Genomic DNA, 19811 nt, shown 5'->3' with positions numbered 1-19811 from the left:
ATAGTAACCGTGTTGGTGCTTATTATGGTACCCGGGGTGCTGCAGTGTAAACAACATGTTCTTATCAAGAATTGAGGGGAACCTGTCTGTGACTTTTCAGATTGGTACAGGAATTTAATTCTACAATTTGATTAGAAATTACCAATATACATACATTCTTCGATTTATGTAGATGATTAGTTGAATAGCTAGTACCATGGCAAAAGTGATAGATACATTGTAAATTCCCCATTTATTATTTTTTGTGGGGGGGGGGTGTCTTGAATTAGATAATTGGAACTTTCTTCTGGTCGAGTGCAGGATTAATGAAATATGATGATCCACATTTTCATCTTGATACAGTTAAGTACTACAATTTTAGTAAATCTGAGGTCTTGTTAAACGCCACCGGTATTTAAATTCATCTGGAAAGTTTGTTGTTATAAATATTTACAGTGTCCCTCTCTTTTCTTTTGTTTAAACTGTCTCCAATGCTGATTCATCCCTTTAATGTTCCCAAAATTTAGTAATATAGTAGCAGACATGGCATCTTGGGAGTATCTTATTGATAATATCAAATAATGCCTGTGATGAATTAAATGTTCTAACTTTTAAACCCCATTTTGTAGTGTTAGGCAGATTTTCAGATAAGTCTGGAGAAGAGTACATTGATATTGTATTTTATGTCGAAGTTAAAGAGTTAGGCAAATTGGGTCAGTAAAAGTTGCCTTACCATAGTGATTACTGAGCAATGAACCAATTCACCATTGCTACAGTGTTTAATTTTTCTTAAAATTTAGAGAACCTAAGTCAATGATCATCAACATAATACTATTAAGCAATGTCATCACATATTTCAAATTCATTCAATATTTTAAAGATGCAGGGGGGGGGGTATTCAATATAAGAGGATAAATTGGGAGGATGCATTTTGCCTCTAATAATAAAGTTTTATTCGGGCTGATACATCATTGCTTGACGGGTACAACAATTTGCAAGATTTAGCAGTTCAGAAAAGTTTAATTTATTTCGTCAAAGGTTCACTGGAAGTGTTGCAAAGTGGCTAATTGACATATCTTACTGACACATAGCGGGTGCGTTGCGCTACCTTAGTTTACAAAGGGAAAGCACCTAACGGGGTGGTAGCAGGCACAGGGGGGCATATAAGGGGTGTGAGCAGTTCCTTTAGATGGGTATCAGCTGACGTTATCAATGGGCCGGACGGCAACGTGGAAATCATGAATGGGTCCAGTTTTGATCACATTTTCATGTTTTCTGTAAGATTATCTTGCACCATGCGCGATGATGTAGCACAATGGTAGTTTACAAAGGGATATTGGCGATGGTGTAGAGAGGCAACAATTGAAGTCATTTCATTACATTGACGTTGTAATGACATTATATGTCGTCGGCAATTGTGGATACTGTATCATGACTCTAAGGAATTGGCTTGCAAAAAACGAAAGGGCAATGAGTTCCCCCCTTATTTTTGCAATTTCTTCTCTTCTGAGAAAGAACTGGGTGGGGTGAAGGGGGGGTTGATTTATCTCCCGGAATGCTCAAAAGAGCCCTGGAAGAAGAAAAAGGAGCCCTGGAAACATCCATTCATCGTAATATTAAAGCTTATCCAATGTTGCAGATTGAGGCAGTAAGTTGAGAAATGTACCCCCTGAAAATAAAATAATTCAAATATTTTTTTGCCTGCTCCTTTCCCCAGTTATTTCAACCTTTCCTACGTGATTACACAGGTTGCTCTGCCTATTAAGTCAAATCAAATGAATAGGAGCCACAGATATCTCTTTGAGTTGGATAATTGAAGAGGTATATCACACATGTTTTGAATAATAAGTCAAAAACATTGGGTCAACTATGTAAGCAAATTTTCTACCTATAGAAAGTTGACTTATGCAAGTTTACCTGCTAGACATGTCTTAGATATCTCATCATGCCCCCCATTTAATGAGTGATCATTGAAATAGGCTCATGGGAGTGAGGAATATTCAACTGGGTCCCTGAGAAGCACTGGTGGATTTGGATAATGTAAACACAACCCTTTTTTTGAATAATAAGTTTATAAGTTGGTTTTTGTACTCCTGAGACGCCCTCAAAATGAACCTCGAGCAGGCTTGTCAGGATAATGTGCTATACAGGGCAGGAGAGGTGGTCTTGCATGATTTTCCTAAGAACTTTTCTTTCCTCTCTTTCCTTACTTTTTCTAACTGATATAGATTCAACAAAGAAATTATTCTGTTTTTTTTTTGAAAAAAAGGAAAGTAAATTAACAAGGCAACAATAGTAAAAAACGGACTAGTCTACCTATTCAAAATAACAACAACAAACAGCACAGAAAATGTCTAGATTTTGCTGCAATACAGAAGCTCCCAAATGAATGATCAGATAGATGTGGTTTGGGTTTTGAGTACACTACAAGAATGTTGTTAGGGATCTTTCTTGGCTGGTCAAGTGACTCTGTCCATATTAGCCCACTTGCAGTTGCTTGACCCGGTTCTAATGTAATCCCGATGGCCATTTGAACTTCCTAATGTCATCCCTCATCCTAGAAGAAAATTGAGAGGAAAGAGGGTGTATGTGACTTATGGAGTTCGATACCCTTGATAAAAATAAAGGGTTTGGAGAAGTGAACGGGAACCATCGAGCCAAGAGGGAGGGTGTGAAACAGATGATGTGGGAGGGTGACTAGGGAATCTAATGATATGGAGAGGAGGGGGGGGGGGACGGGGAGGGAGGGATGGTATAGGCAAAATGGACAGGAATAGAGTAGGAAGGTTTAGGAAAGAGGGATAGACAAACTTGGTAGGAAGAGGGGAGAGAGGGTGTTGAGGGATAAAGCAAAACATTTGGAGTGGGAGGGGACAGAGAAAAAAAGGAAGGGGGAGTTAATGAAATGAATTTGATAGGAAAAGGGAAATATTGCTAGGGATGGGGGGGGGGTCAGAGTGAGAGAAAACAGTTAAATGAATCGTGAGAAAAGGGGGATGGAGGAAGGAAAATGAATAGAACATTGACATGACATTTGCTCCTGCGACTATTGCTCCGGGCTTAGGGTTGCAACAGGCTTTTATGTTCGGTTTAGGGTAGGGTATAATGTTAAACCCAGTTTTGAAGTTGGTCATTCGATTAGTGTGTGGAATTTAGAGCGGAGCAATAGTTGCTGGAGAAAATGTCATGGATCCGAATGAAACAAACCAGGAAGAGAAATAGGGGGTTTTTTTTGGGGGGGGGAGGTGGGTGGGGGCGGTGGCCAAGCAGAATGAATAGAGAAGATAAGAGGGAGAAACGGGGGGGGGGGGGGTGAAATAGAACATTATGCAAGGGCATAGGATGGTGTGAGCAGTGGAGGTGGAACTAAAGTGGTATGGGGATGCACATCTTGGGGAGGTGGAACTAAAGTTTGCAAACTCAGCTGATGAAAGCAGAAGGGTACAAATTTTGTTTTGCTTGCCAGTGTCGGAACTCCTCTGCCTCAGCTGGAGGGTGCACCCCCCCCCCCCACCAGACTATGCTCTTGTTATGGTGGGGGAGAGAATGGGGTGATGTGGGGGGAAGAAGGAGGGGTAGTGAGAGTTCATTCCTCGTTGCAGGATGTTATAAATAGAGCATGGCCCCGATATCAGACCCTTCATATCTCTGTGATTATATGACGTGATGGAGACCCCTTGATGCCATAGATACCAAACATTTCCTTCTTATTTCCTACCAACATCATTCTGACAAGTCCATTATGTTCTACAAGCCAACGAGGTACATGGATTGGCTTGGCCAGCATTGCGGCCTGGGGGCAGGGATAGGCTTTTTGACACACTTTATATGTTCTTAAAGTCAACTGCAGAGGTGTTGACCACAGGGTTTGGGATATGGACTAGATGTGTCCAACTGAATTCATAGTGTGAAGCTCTTATCCTATCAAGAAAATGATTATGGCTTTAAAGAAGGTCTAGCATCTTATGAAGAATTTAGATTAGGCAGACAACAGGTCATAGAATTTCCAAGCATTTTCCCCTAAAAGCAAAAAATTGATGTGATTTTATTTTTTTAAAGAAATTAATTTGAACCATAAATTTGGTAACAGTTGGTGAATTCTCACTTTGGCCAGTCTTGCATGCATTCCAGTAATACATGTATTCTTGCCTAGTTAAGTTTGGTTCAGTCACACAATTTCACAATTTTGAAAATGTGTATTGTTTGTAGATCCTTGAATCTAAAGGCAACAGCACACCTTACGATTGGTCTGCGACCCAATTTTGGAATAAAACGTAGTAGAATTTGATGCTAATATTGAGACATGGAATATCTTACTGTGTAATGTTCTCAATCATCATACGAATACCTATGTTCTGTGAATATGCTATCATCCTTGTTAGAATAAAAGCAAATTTAATATCTAGTTGTAATGACGTCATAGCAGTCATATGATTGGCTACGATTTGAAACTAATTTGGCCTTTACTCCAAAATAAAGGCTTGCAACCTTTCAAAATGGTTATATAAGTATTCTTTCAATTAATTTTAGCCTCAAATAAAATGATATGTTCCATTCACATTTTCAGAAAATGAGCAAAATGCGATTTGTTCCAAAATCGGATCGCGAACAGTCGTGAGGTGTGCGGTGGCCTTAAGATCAAAGAGTTGATATGGTGTACCTTTACCCCCCACCCCCCGAAGGCAGATATGAATGTACTCATTTTAATTACATGCCATGAAGTGTCAAAGTGGTCTCATTATTCCCAGAAATAATCCTGGGCTTCAGGGAAAATGGGACACTTTTCCATGAAGCCTGTGTTAATTTCAAGTGATCAGGTCTTCTTGGGCCCGTCTTACAAAGAGTTGTGATTGATCCGATCAATCGCAACTATGGAAAGCCAGCAAAGTCAACATATGAAATGCAAGTTTGCTCAGAAATTTATCTTCATATGAATGTATTTCCATAATTTCATTGATTACTTGACAATTTGGTGTGTTCTCCTTTGTTTACAAAGGACATTTTGCAAATTTCCTGTAAAAAAATTAAGACACTGATGGATTTCCATAGAGTTATAATTGATTGGATCAATCGTATCTCTTTGTAAGACGGGGCACAGGTCTTCTAATAAAATTAAAGGTGTGTCTCATACATGCATCCTATATATAGATGATGGCATTACTGGCTTTCTGTATTTGAGATCTTATGATTGGTCACAATCATTTCTTTTAGACAAAGGCAACATTAATTTTTTTATTTATTTATTGCAAATCTTTATCCAGAGTAGCCTGTTCAGCTTTACCGGTATACAAAAACATGTCAAATTATGCAATGTGTACAATTTGAATATTCATAAAAATCACTGGTCTTCCACAGGGCTCTGCATTATTATTTACTTTCATAAAACACATAATTGATAACATAAAGAGAACTAAAAAGTAAAACATTTCATTATAAGAATCATCACCAGGGGTGATGGAACGTATTTCCTTTTCGTTGTTATCTCAGATACCTTGATATATGAGAATATCCAAACCAACAGAAGAGCTTTGATGCCAAAAGTTATTTTGATGTTGTATCAGGCAAATATCTGATCTATGTGTTCCTATTAATACAGCAAAGCAAACTCCCAGAGAGGTCTAACTACCTTTCACAGAAACCCATGTTTGGGACTGATACCAGTGACATGACATTTGCTCCAGCAACAATTGCTCTGGCGACAAATTGATTCGGGCTTTATTTCGTCTAAGATAAAGGGTTAGGGGGTTAGGGTTGCAATAGGGTTTTATGTTAGGTGTAGGGTTAGGTTTAGGATAGGGTGTAGTGTTGAATGGGGGGTTAAAGTTGGTAATTCCATTAGTGTGTTGAATTTACTGCAGAGCAATTGTCGCCGGAGCAAACGTCAAGGTACCCTGATACCATGCCAGCTCCGCAACGTCTCGTCATCAAAGGTAGAGGGAGCTCTTGGGCTCCAACCTTTCCTCTGTCGTCAGCCGCAATTAACCAATTTCCCCCAGTGTCAAAAGCATTTTCCTATTGATTTATTATTGGTTTGGTTTTCTTCCCTCAGCTATCAGTCAAGGAGTTAAGTTCATTCTCTCTCGAAGCAGTTGTCTTGGGTTGAGGCAGTAGGTTGTGTGTTGGTTGGTCTAGTCGATTTTTACCAATTTGGTCGATTGTCAGGTGTATTCAGGTGAATACAATACTTTTTAGGTACATGTATGTTCTCCAAAAAGCTGTAATGAGCTTTCCAAGAATTTATAGTTATACATGACCAGCCACCCCCAAACAAACATATCATTTGCCAGTGAAGGTTCTTTTTAAATAGACAAAATATATTAATTTTGTCTTCAAAAAATAGAATTTGAAAAAATCTCTGAGAGTAATTCTTAATACTGTCAAAATTTGAAGTTGTTTAGTTAAATAAAAGACAAGAGAGAAGACTTAAAACAATTTTTGCATTTTCCTTGGAAGTTTCACTGAAATTGCACAGTGTGCACATATCATGCTTGAGAAAACCTGAACTTCAAACCATGTTTTGAAGCCCTATGCATTGTATGACTATCAGCAGGGCCGAGGACCAATTTTCCAAGTCCTCCCCAACAAGTTAATTTGAATAAACATCAACATTTCTTAGATATCTGATGCAAGGTATACATTTACAAAAGATCTAGAGTCTTCAGAGTTTGCTATAGTTTCTTAAACAGTGATGTCAACACCTAGGTGCTATCGGCCATTCTTTTCCTTCTAATTATTATTTAATCTAATACCTCTGATTTTAATAGTTTTGTAATAAGAACATTTGCCTGGACAGGATACTCCCCAGGGAGTGGAGATGGTGCACTTTATGTGTGGAACAGTGATGGATATTATGACCAGTGTAATAATAATTACAATGTAAAGTGCTATATAAATGTAACTCTCATTATTTTATGACTCTGACATTTTTATAAATGATTGTTTTTACCCATCTGTAGATGATATGCAGACTTGACCATATCCCCCACCTCCATGGCCATAGGCCTTATTGCTAGAAGATCTTTAATGTCCCTTGATGAATATAAAGGATAAAATGGAGTGACATCGACAGACAAATCAACTTGTTAGGGAGTCCAAAGGAAGGATTCATAATGAAGAAGTTACAGGAAAAGATCTCTTAGGCTGCGTTTATGCGACCTCAAGCCAGAATCATGATTTGAATCATGATTTGAATCATGATTCAAAACACAAACATGAATCACAATACCACAGAATCAGCGTTCAGACGACCTTCATTTTAAAGCTGTTTTTCCTCGGATTCGGACCGATCCAGTGCGCATCACAGTGCGCAGTTTGACAGAGGAAGTTAGGTCAACTTTTTCGCACGTGTTTTGGCTCTCGAAAAATCAATCCTGTACCTTCCGAATTCAGTCTATTATACCACAATGTGTGTACTTATTATGCTTCTTGTCGGTTTATCGAAAATTGTGTTCGGATGTAAATTGTAGCATAGATCCAATTTCATATTGACACTTGTTAACTCAACAACAATTGATATCATTGTCTGTTCAGTTAGTTCATTTACTAGTTCACTTGAAGTTGAAGACAACACAGAATGCATGCATATCATATTATGTATAAATACACTGAGCACAGCACAGCGCGACTGGCAAGAGTCAAACCTAAAGTAGCCCGACACAATGACGTCATAGAATCATGATTGTAATCACGATATCGTTTATTCGAACATTTTCGTACGTGATTCTGCAGAAACGTCTTTCCAAACGCCCCTTTTTTTGTGTTTCATGTTTGTGATTCTAATCATGATTATATTCAATTTCGACTAAACGCAATCGTGATTCTGCAGAATCATGATTTGAATCATGATTCAGATCATGATTCTAGGGTAAAAAAGTGGCGGATAAACGCACCCTTAATCACATCTTGGCAATCATAACAACCTGACACTGTCCAGGCTTTATATTCAAACGAATCAAAACATATGGACGGAATAGTCACAGAGAGAGATAGAGAGAGAGAGGAGAGAGTGAGAGAGAAATCAGCAGATGAAGAGTTTTAAAGAAAGACTAAATGAATCATATGAAGGAAGCTTATTGTCAAGTGATTTGTTTTTTATTATGCAGAAAAATTAAATGAAAATATGGAAGGTTTGACAAAAATCCATTAAGAATAAGAATCAATTGATGTTTTTTATTATAAAAAATGATTTTGCGTTATATATGTGAGCAGCTGCCTGACATGTGTTATATAATTTCTGATAAATTGTCTTTTTTATCATGATGATTGAGATTATATTTCTTGTAGAGGCAAGTATGAAAGATTGTGTCTTTGTGATGTATTCAATGAAGAGGTAAAACCAATTGAAATTTCCTGGTGAAAAAAATGACATGTAATTGAATTTGTATCACATATTGGAATCCGCTCACTTTTTCAATGTCACTAAATTAAAACTAATAATAATCCATAACCTAATTACTATTTGACATAGTTTCACAAAACATTGAAGTTATGTTACTTTTGTTTTTCTGCTTTTATTAAAATGGACGTGTTTCACGGCGAAACAGGACTTGTTGTCAAGGAGGGGGTTGGTGGATAGAGAGAGGGAGGTGGGGGGGGGGTTACAGAATGAACAACATGATAAGGACTCAACCACTATTTATAAACTTCACTTTGTAAAATTGGAAAGAGATACACTGTAAACCAGAATTGGCAATTTTGCCCTTTTACATTTTACCTGGGAGTTTAAACAGTCAAACTTTCAGAGCAAAAATAAGAAGTAAAAAGACAATCAGAAAGTTTCCACGTCTTGTTTGTTTATATATCACCAAGTATCTCCCACTCATACAAAAGCCCCATTACAGATGTATCAACTCCCTCACAAACCCCCTATCCAATCATTTATCCAAGACACCTTTCCCTTCCGACTCTTGTTTTTCTTTCAACCCACTTTTCACCGTTACCCGTTCGCTCTCTTTTCACCGTGTCCTTCTCTGCATTACTAATTTGTTTTGGACAGAGAAATAAAGCATAAAAGTTGTTCGTTTTGTGTCTGTGCTCTCAAACTTTTGTCCTTCATTTCCTCTTATTGTGTATATTGCGGCAATATTGGAAGTTCCTGTTTCTATTAGAAAGCTCAATTATTTAGATTTTTTCTCAATTGATGCATCAGTCTTTATTATAAGAAATAGGTTTCAATATTTCTATTGTATTTGCATCTCTCAAATTTTCTTTCTTTCATGTTCATTCCTTCAATCTGCCTGTCTTCTTCATTGCTCGCTTTGACTGTATATCTTTTTCTTTATCTTTTCTTCCCATTTTTCCTCTCTTTCTCTTTTCTCTCTGCCTCTCCCTTCCTCTATTCTGTTCTCTCTTGTCTCTATATTTCTCATTTGAAAAGCAATGCCAAGAAGGAGTTTCTCATTAGAACTCCATATATGCCAAGGAATTATATAAGATTATATTTATAGTATCAGATGTTTGCCTACTTTTATCTTTGTTTTAATGTTGACCCTGTACATTGTTCATATATATGTATCTGGGTCTTTTGTTTGTTAGTTTGAATTTCCTTTTGTTCTTTTGATGAACAATGATGATTAAATTGTTGTCAAAAGGCTGCTGTCTTCGTTGGGGTAGTAAGGGAGAACTGAGGATGGTAGAGTCTACACCAGCCAAATCTGGAAAATATGCAGGGGTGTAAAAGTTCATCTATTTAGCTAATTTAAAATTGTTTCTTTTTATTATCAGCTAAATTTTAGCTTATTTTAGCTTTCCTCTGTACAAAAATCATTGGAAACTCTTTTAATTGCAGCTTTCTGCAACACTCTTCAGCCCATTCCAGCTCTTTTTATTTGTGATCACTCACTCACCCTGAATATGTGTAAATTACAAGAAGTTCTTATGGTCTCAAAATACACCATATATTCCTTGCTTTCTCACTGAGCTGTACAAGATTAAGTTTCCATGGTAATAGACCTTCAACAAGACTTCCATATCAGTTAGCAAAAAATTCATCTTTATCTTTACTTGACATGAAAAAGGTGTCATATATTGCTTTCATGCTATAAATATTGTGCAACCTTTGAGAAATCCCTGCAAGAGTTCTCATGATCTATGTTTTTTTGTGGTAATGCCAAATCGTCTTATTACCAACTCGTCTACTATCATTTGGTCTATCATCAATTCGTCCACTATCCACATGGTCTAAGTGCCATTTCGTCCACTCACCATTTTGTCGAATAACTAGTTGGTACAATAGCCATTTATTCCATAAACCATTTGGTCTAGTTGGATAAGTGTTAATTGGGTGAAATGAATGAAAAGAAAATTGGTATGAGACCAACTGGTTATTAGATGAAATGGTCATAGAGAAACTAGTGATTATTGGACCAAATGGTTGTTAGACGAAATGTTGCATTTCATGAGAGGAATTGTTGGATGTTTTATCCGACAAACTGTTTTATTCGAGAGCTACCATCGTAATGCTTCTCAGCCAATAGAAATCAAGGAAAGGTCTGACAACTTGTCTGATCAACTAAAATGTTGGTGAAGTGCCCCTAGATGCTTTCTGATGTAGTTAGAATTCAAACCAAATATGTTCCCTGATCTACATGTAAGTGGTGTGAAAGTACTCTTAGTTAGAAGCCGATGTGCATTGATTATATTGTACTTCATATGATCATTGAATAAAATATGAGATGTCTTTATTTTCTTATTCTCTTTTTCTTCATTATTTCTCTTGTCAAACCTTTATAAGAATATTTTTATTGGTTATCTTTTATACAGTCTCCAAGCAAGCCAAAGAAGGAGGAAAAATTCAAGAATTTTGTCAAATCAAAGTTCCATCTCGCAGAAACAAAGGTAAATTTGCTCTTTTCGTTATTTTTTTCTCTTATAGATTTTTTTTTTAGCCAATCCCACTTTCCATGCTTGGGCTTAGATGGAAATGATAAAAAAGGTTGTGAATTGAAAAATGTAAGAGAAGGCAATCTAGGATAACAATATATTGGTTTCCTAATCTGAATAATGATGTTCTCATTAACTAATTGATTGGCAAAGTTGTTTTTGTTTGTTTTATGTACATTAATATGAATCAAATAATAATTATAATAATAGGCATTTATATAGCGCCATCTATCTAGAAATAATCTATTCCGGGGCGCATTGTTTATTATTATTATTACCCGGCTTAAGCTCGAGCTGCCTTTCAGCGCTCTGTGCATTCAAGGAAATAATCCTGCTGGGTACCCATTCACCTCACCTGGGTTGAGTGCAGCACAATGCGGATAAATTTCTTGCTGAAGGAAATTACGCCATAGCGTAATTCTCCCTATGTCAAAAATTACTCACCTGATGAGTTGTTTCAGAGTCATTACTGGTACATTGATTTGCATAATGAAGGCAAGATTGCTAGACGCATTCCACTTGTTCATATTTCATTCTTTTTTTTCAAAATATTTATGATCTGTATTTCATTTTCAATTCTTTCTAATCTCTTCACCCTCTCCCTCTCAGAAAATCCAAGAGCTCTGGTCGTGGTATAAAAGCACCCAACTGAAATGAAAGTAAAAGAATGTGAACGTAGCATAGCATATCTAGTCAAAGGACCGTTTATGAACTGTCAACTCTACGTACCTCAGGCGGGATGGTGAAGCTGAACAGAGGTTATGTTCGACATAATTTCATCAATCAACCATGGATTTCGAAAATCATTTGAAAAAAATTATCTGGAAGAATTATGTGAGGATAAAAGAGGAAATGTAATTGTTTTATTGTGACAGGGATTTCATTTAATGAGATTTATGAAATGTAATTTTGTTTGGTGATAACACCTCCCCCAAAAAATGAATGTTGATAAGGTGTAGAATCACAAATTTATCACAAGTTATTTAAATTTATTAGCAAGTTTGTCATTGAAAACAAGAATTTTAAATTTCATGGATTAAATTTCAAAGAAACTGAATAAATTACCATTAGAACCAATTATGATTGTGCGTGAACTATTATAGTGTGTCTTTGTGATGGTTGATAATATTTTCTAGTCACCATCACAATGATTTTGTTCAAATTGGGGGAAAATTTTAAGATAGAATTACAAGTATAAATGACAGTATAATAAACAATGTTTGTTGCTTTCTGGGATGGACAGGGCGATCAGCAATTTAGCATTATCTTGTTGAGCTGCAGAAGAGCCCAGTTAAGATGTTTCAATTAGTATCTCCCAAAAGCTCCTTAAGGGAGGCTAGTTTTTCAGGCAGAATGCTGAATTCTAACCTAAGAAATTATTCCCTGGTCATTTCACAGGCTTCGAGGAGTACAACAACGATTCCATTCCGTTGATTTAATTTTTAAGCAGCTGGATTTGATGTACTTTACTGCATGGTTTTCATCAAATGTGAAGAATAAAAATAAATTGTTATTTAGTAACCCTTGAATACCCTTCCAGTAAGGGAGGGTTCCCTGCTAAAAGCGGGGTTCCCAGCAAAAAGCTGGGAAAACATTGCTATGTACTTGCTTTTGATAGTTGATAATTGATAGTTGCTCTTGGTTGAATTCAAACATATTTTTGTGGAGATATAAATACTAAAATAGCCCTTATTTCCTCATCCACCAAATACATCAAGTAATCGTACTAGTAAATTCCAATAGAATGGACTATTATTGAATCTTTTGGGCAGTTACCATACTTTTGCACTAAGAAGACATAAAAAAAATCTTTGCTCTCTATTTATTTCGGTTTGATACATGAATGCCAAGATCAAAAACTTTGATCATTATTTGCCTTGTTAGCAGCTCGCACATTTCGAAGCACATCGAGAGGCCATACAACTTGCATCTTTTCTTCCAGTTGAGGTATGGACAAAATCAGTAAATTTACAATAAGTAGGGACCAAGATTTTGCCGAGGTACTTGTGTCAAAACAGAAAGCCAAATCACTTTTACTTAATGAATAGGGTTGTTTACCACTATAAGTAGGTATTTATGCCCTGAAAGCAGTTGATAAGGAGATGTAAGATATATCTCATATTGAAGTTTAATGCCAGTATTAAGGATTGCATTACCTTGTGTTGACATACTATTGTTTCTCGATTTTTTTTTCTTCTGTTTTATGTTCTCTAAGTTTAGTTGTGATCCTAAATCATTGAAATACATTTTTTGATCAATAATTATCATGTCAACTTTTGAAGTGCCACAAGAAGCATCATTAAAACATTCATTTTTTAATAAAAACTACAAATTATTGTCTACATGTGGATATGTTTGGATTGAATGTCAGTGTCATGCACTGTTTCCTTTAAAAAAAAAATCCCCATGCAGCCTATATTAATCATGGACATGCATTCTACTTGAAAATTCAGATATTGTCTGTTTCATTAGAGTTACAACTGTTGTAAATTTGCTACTATGGTAACTACCATGGAAACCTTGATAGTGATTGGCCGCTGAGCCATGTTCTTCTTCTTCAAGCTACACTGCCTCCTTCAATCCTGAAGATTTTTGCAGTATTGTAGAACCGGGGACCGGCAGGTGCAATACACCGGGTGAACACTCTACTCTTTGACGAATAGTGTATTGGTTTTTTAACGTGAATAGGTTGTGACTCTCCTATACACGGGACCAACATTTACGTCCTTTCCGATGGACGGAGTGTTTTCCAACTGCATTCACACCCGCACTGAACACAGCGGTGAGGCACGTTAACACACAACGCTAGCATCAGTTTTTTTTGTTAGACGTCTTCCGGCATGCTGCGGGACTCGAACCCACGCACGTTGAGATCTACGATCTTATCCGGAACAGGCGCTCTTACCGACTGAGCTACACTGCCTCCCATGTTACCATGGTAATATGAGAAAATTACCATAGTTGTAACTCTATGAAATGAACACCTGGGCCTTGTCTTACAAAGATTTGCAATTAATGAAATCAGCCACAACTATGGAAAGCCAGCAACGGAAACATCTAAAATACATGTTTGTTTGTTCAAAATGTTTTCTAGATATACTGTATATTCATACATTCATTGTTTTCTTGAAAATTCAGTGTGGCTTCTTTTTGTTTACAAAGGTCATTGTACAAGTTTCCTGGAGAAAAAATGACATTAATGAATATCCATAGAGATGAGATTGATTGGATCAATCACAACTCTTTGTAAGACGGGACTCAGGTCTGATGTTCAGTAGATATGTGCTATTGATTGTATTCTATATAGACGGGTCAATATACGACCAAAAATAGCCTTACCCGGAACAAATTGCAACAAATGATTTTTCAACGGTATTTTGTACTATTTGACCTCAGGAATAACATACTAAAAATCTACCAAAATCCGAACCCGGGAAAGTGGTTATTTTCAAGATGGCGTCCAAGATGGCCGCCATTCACTGAAAATTGATACAACTGACACATTATCCACTCTAGAATCCTATTTCGGTTCATATTCCATGTTCTGGGGTTACAAAAACTGATTTAGGCTAGAATGAATTATAAGCCCTCCAGTGTACCAGGCAAATCCAAGATGGCGCCCAAAATGGCTGCCATATAGGCTGAAAATCAACAATTCATCTAAATTTGTTTTTATTCAATGGTTTTAAGGGTAAAATATTACGTCGAAACAAGTTATAAGGACAGCCAGTGGTCTGGTGTGTCCAAAAATCCAAGATGGCTTCCAAAAATGGAGTTTAAAATGGCTGTTGATAATTAAAATGGACATAGTTCATTTCATATCCGCCTGGGACATAATGATTTGGTGCGAAGACCATGATTTCAATGGTCAAATAAGACATTGGGACAAGTTACAAACACAGTCAGTGGTCTAGTATGTAAAAAAATCCAAGATGGCCTCCAAGAATGGAATCGAAAATTGCTGTTGCAACTTCAAAAAATCCGTCATAGTTTGCTCAATGTCCAGAAATATGATTTTTGTGTCTTGTACCATGGTTAAATGGGTCGAATAATACATTGGGACAAGTTACAAGGAAAGTCAGTGGTCTGGTATGTGCAAAAATCCTCGATGGATTCTAGAAATTGATTCTGAAATGGCTGCTAATACTTAAAGCGGACGTAGCTCATTTCATTTTGGCCTGGGATATGTGATTTTGATGTCTAAACCACTGGTTTCAAGGGTCAAATAATATCTTAAGATAAGTTAAAAGGACAGTCAATGGTCTGGTTTGTCCAAAAATCGAATATGGCGACCAAAAATTGGTCTTAAAAATATGCTGCTGATACTTAAAGTGGACAAAGCTCATTTTATATCGGCCTGGAAATGTGATTTTGGTGTCTAAACCACTAGTTTCAAGGATCAATTTATACATTAGGGCAAGTTACAAGGACAGTCAGTTGCCTGGTCGGTCAAAAAATCTAAGTTGGCTTCCAAAAATTGATTCTAAATTGACTGCTGCTACTTAAAGCGGACATAGCTTATTTTATATTGGCATGAGAGATGCGATTTTGGTGTCTAAACCGCTGGTTTAAGGGCCAAAATAATACATTAGGACACGTTTTAAGGCCAGTCAGTGGTCTGGTATGACCAAAAATCCAATATGGCTTCCAAAACTTGATTCATAAATGGCTGTTGATACTTAAAATTGGCATAGCTCATCTTAAATCCTCCTGTGAGATATGATTTCGGTGTCTAAACTATGGTTTCAAGGGTCAAATTATATATTAGGACAAGACAATGGCAGTCAGTGGTCTAGTATGTCCAAAATTACAAGATGGCTTCCAAAAATGGAGTAAGAAATGTCTGATGTTACTTATAAAAGGACATAGTTTGTTTAATATCTGTCTGGGGAATATGAGTTTGGTGTTTAAAGCATGGTTTAAAAGGGTCAAGTAATACACTAGGGTAAGTTACAAGACCAGTCAGTTGTCTGTATGTTAAAAAATCGAAGATTACTTCAAAAAATGGGGTGTAGATTGACTGTTGCTACCTAAAAGTATGCATAGTTTATTATAAATACACCTTGGAGGTATGATTTTACTGTCTATACTAGAGTTTACAGGGTCAAGCAATACATTGGGTTAAGTTGAACAGACAGTCAGGTGTCAGGTATGTCCAAAAATCAAAGATGGCTTTAAAAATGGGGGTCTTAAATGACTGCTGTTACGTAAAAGTGGATGTAGAACATTATAAATACACCTTGGGGATATTATTTTGGTGTCTACACTAGGCTTTCAAGGGTCAAACAATACTTTGGGACTGGTTACCAAGATATGCAGCTATCCATTTTGCCTTAAAATCAAAGTTGGCTTAAAAATGGGTTCTAAAGCATGTAAAGTGACTACTGCTCCATAAAATATCTACCTGTTAGGAATAATCTTGGTGTCTACACTTAAATGCATGGGGACAAGTTATCATATTGCTTCATGAGTTAGTAACAGCACCCATTTTGATGAAATTTTAGAATCTATCATGGATTCTTTGACAAAATGGAGTACTAACCATCCTGTTACTTGTCCGAGTGTATCATTTGACCCTTCATACCACAATTTGGACACCAACATTATTTCTTGCAGATGAATATTGTAGAACTCTGACCACTATTGAATGATATGAGTCGTTTTAGATTCCTTTTTTAAAAACCCTCTTGTGTTTTAGGCAAATTGGACAACTGCATATCAATGTAACCAGTCCAAACGTATTATTTTAACCATGAAACCATAGTGTGGACACCGAAATCATATCTCCTAGGTGGATTTTAAATGAACTATGTCCATTTTTTAAGTAACAACAGTCATTTTAGACTCCGATTTTTGGAAGCTTTCTTAGATTTTCGACATACTGGACCACTGACTGTCCTTGTAACTAATTTTCTGCCTTTTGAAACCATGATATAGGCAACAAAATCATATGCCCTTGACGAATAAAACATGAATTATGTCCATTTTTAAATACCATCGCGGCTGATTGATACTATTTTTTTAGCCACCGTAGACTTTTGGACATACTTGACCACCAATCGTCCTTGTAAAAGATCCCAATTTATTATTTGACCCATTTAACCATGGTATAGGCAAAAAAATCATATTCCAGGATATTGAACAAACTATGTTGGGTTTTTTTTTTAGTAGCAACAGCATTTTTACTCCATTTTTGGAAGCCATCTTGGATTTTTGAACATACCGGACCACTGACTGTTCTTGTAACTTGTCCCAATGTATTATTTGACCATTGAAACCATGGTCTAGACACCAAATCACATCTCTCAAGTGGATGTGATATGAGCAATGTCCAATTTAAGGATTAATAGCCATTTTAAACTCATTTTTTGGAAACCATCTTTTATTTTTAGACACACCAGACCCACTGGCTGTCCTTGTAATTTTTCCCGATGTACTACTTCATCATTAAAACAATCGAATGAAAACCAAATTAAAGCCACTTAAGTAATAGATGAATTGTGGATTTTTTAAACTACGGCAGCCATTTTGGGCGCCATCTTGGATTTTCCTGGTACCCTGGAGTGCTAATATTCACTCTAACTTGTATAAATAAATTCTTTTACCCATTGGACCATGGAACATGAACCCAAATAGGATTCTAGGGTGGATAGTGAGTGAGTTATATCCATTTTTGGTGAATGGCGGCCATCTTGGACGCCATCTTGAAAATAACCATTTTCCCAGATGCGGATTTTGGTAGATTTTTAGTATGTTATTCCTGAGGTCAAATAGTACAAAATACCGTTGAAAAAATCATTTGTTGCAATTTGTTCCGGGTCAAACCATATATTGACCCGTCTAATACATGATTGGCCAAAGCCTTGCAATTACATTTACAATCAATTGTATCATTGATATTATCTTATGTCTTAGGGTCCATGTCCTTATTTTAGTGGGTTTTTTGTGCCTTAAATTGAAAATAAGTCTTCATGGAGTGTGAGAGAGGTGGAAGGAGAGAGGGGGGGGGGGGGAATACGTGTCATTTATTGAAGATGGTCTTTGGGGGTCAGAGGTCACAGGTCATTTCATGGAAAGCATCTAGTTCTGGCAATGAACTAATAACCTTTATGTGGCAGCATTCTTAGGGTCAAAGGAGGGAACAGATTTCCATCTTTAGCTTATGTGATCATTATGAGAGTGACAATGATCTGATTAGTTTGAGGAGGGGGGGGTATCAAGGTCACATATCTTTTTTTGACAATTATAGAAGTTGTGTGTCTGATATATTCCAGGGCCCCGTCTTACAAAGAGTTATGATTGATCCAATCAATCTCAACTGTATGGAAATCCATCCATACCATAAATTTTTCTACGGGAAATTTGCACAATCTAATTAGTAAACAAAGAGAATCACACCTAATCTTTAAGAGAATGGTGAATGTATGAATATTACATCGTGTCTAAAAAATATTCAGAACAAATTTGTATTTTAGATGTTTACGTTGCTTGCAGTCCATAGATGTGGTTGATCGGATCAATTGCAACTCTTTGTGAGACGGGGGCCTGATCTGGCAGCGGAGGAGGCATGAATTCCAACTGCGCACAAACGATAAACTTTTCATGTGGATTCTTCCCTTTTTTTCACCCCCCCTTTCATTTTTTTTTCTTTTCACCAACCCTTAAAGTGGCATCTGGACATGTGCCTCATTACCACCTCCGATATGGCCTCTTGCTTCCATCTCTCCTCTTAAAGTCTTTCAAAAACTGATATTAGCTATAAAAATTCTCACAATAGGGACAAATGACTTGGAATAAGGTATGGTCGTGTAATGGCTCTGCCGTTTTGGCTTTTTGACTTGACAATGATGGATAGAATAGAGGAGGTGGGTTTATAAGGCACACCTTTTTCACATCCCCATTGTATTCAACTCACCTAGGGATGCACAAAGTTAACAAGTTTCCATTAGTGGTCTGTCGAACAGTGTACTTGGGGGGCCCATAGAGACAAGTGTTGAAAAAACTAACGCCACAATTCTTTGTTCACGTAGGACTAGGTGACCTGTTGCTGCACTTTGCATTCAATTCTAATTTTCCCATTATTTTGTTGAATGCCTACAATTTTTCAGTTCAATATTTTGCCTCATCTCCGTTTAATCAGAGTGGTGGTGTGATACCGATAACAGTTACAATTTTACACTTTTGTGAATTTTGTGTAAAGTGATTTTTAAACATAATTTTGATTGGTAATTTGAAAAACGATACTAGTTTCAGAAGAATAACTCTTCTCTGTCTCGTCTCTCATAAGTTTCGGTGATTAAAGGCACGTCTATAATAGAATGATTTGAGTTTGTATATTATGATTTTGGTCAGCCCCGATGGTCAATCCTAATTGTTGTTCCGTTGTGTTAAAAAGTCCTTTTGTATATAGAAAATTTCTTTACTTTTCAGAACTTAGGTAAATTATTGGTGGATTTAATGAGTGTGGGTGATGGACGTAATTTGTAAATTACCAAAAAAAAAACTTTCTACCCCTCTTCTATTTTCCATTCCCCTATCTCCCCTTTCCTCTGTGATGATTTGCGATGAGGTTGAGATGGTGGTGGTGGTGGTGGTGGTGATGATGATGATGGTGATGAATTGATGACGATGATGATAATGACGATGGTGATGATGATGTCGACGACTGTGAAGATGATGACAACGGTGGTGATGATGATGGCAATACTGATAATTCTGATGATTTGTGATAGTTATGACAGATAGGTTGTAATTTGAAATTCTATGCTCCACGTTTATCCCCCTCTCGTCTATTGAATCCTGTACCTCCTTTTCAATTTCATACCCCCTCTCTCTATACCTCTCGCCTTCTCTCTCCTCTCGCTGACAATTATTTGCAGTACTTAAATGTATAACAATCTATTCTTAATAATATTATATTTTGTCAACATTGGTCTACATTGGTCTGTGAG

General features: G+C 36.7%; 1 long non-coding RNA gene across 1 annotated transcript; it reads left to right on the top strand.

Annotated features, from left to right (window-relative positions):
• Positions 1-10708: 10708 nt before the first annotated feature.
• On the top strand, positions 10709-11787 carry LOC129273125 (uncharacterized). Its single transcript, XR_008585807.2, has 2 exons — positions 10709-10815; positions 11470-11787. It is a non-coding gene; the product is annotated as an uncharacterized LOC129273125 (long non-coding RNA).
• Positions 11788-19811: the final 8024 nt, after the last annotated feature.

This window comes from Lytechinus pictus, chromosome 12 (genome assembly GCF_037042905.1).
Source record: "Lytechinus pictus isolate F3 Inbred chromosome 12, Lp3.0, whole genome shotgun sequence".
In the NCBI taxonomy this organism is placed as follows: domain Eukaryota; kingdom Metazoa; phylum Echinodermata; class Echinoidea; order Temnopleuroida; family Toxopneustidae; genus Lytechinus; species Lytechinus pictus.
Note: the sequence above shows the minus strand (reverse complement) of the source record. Positions and strands in the feature narration are given on the sequence as shown.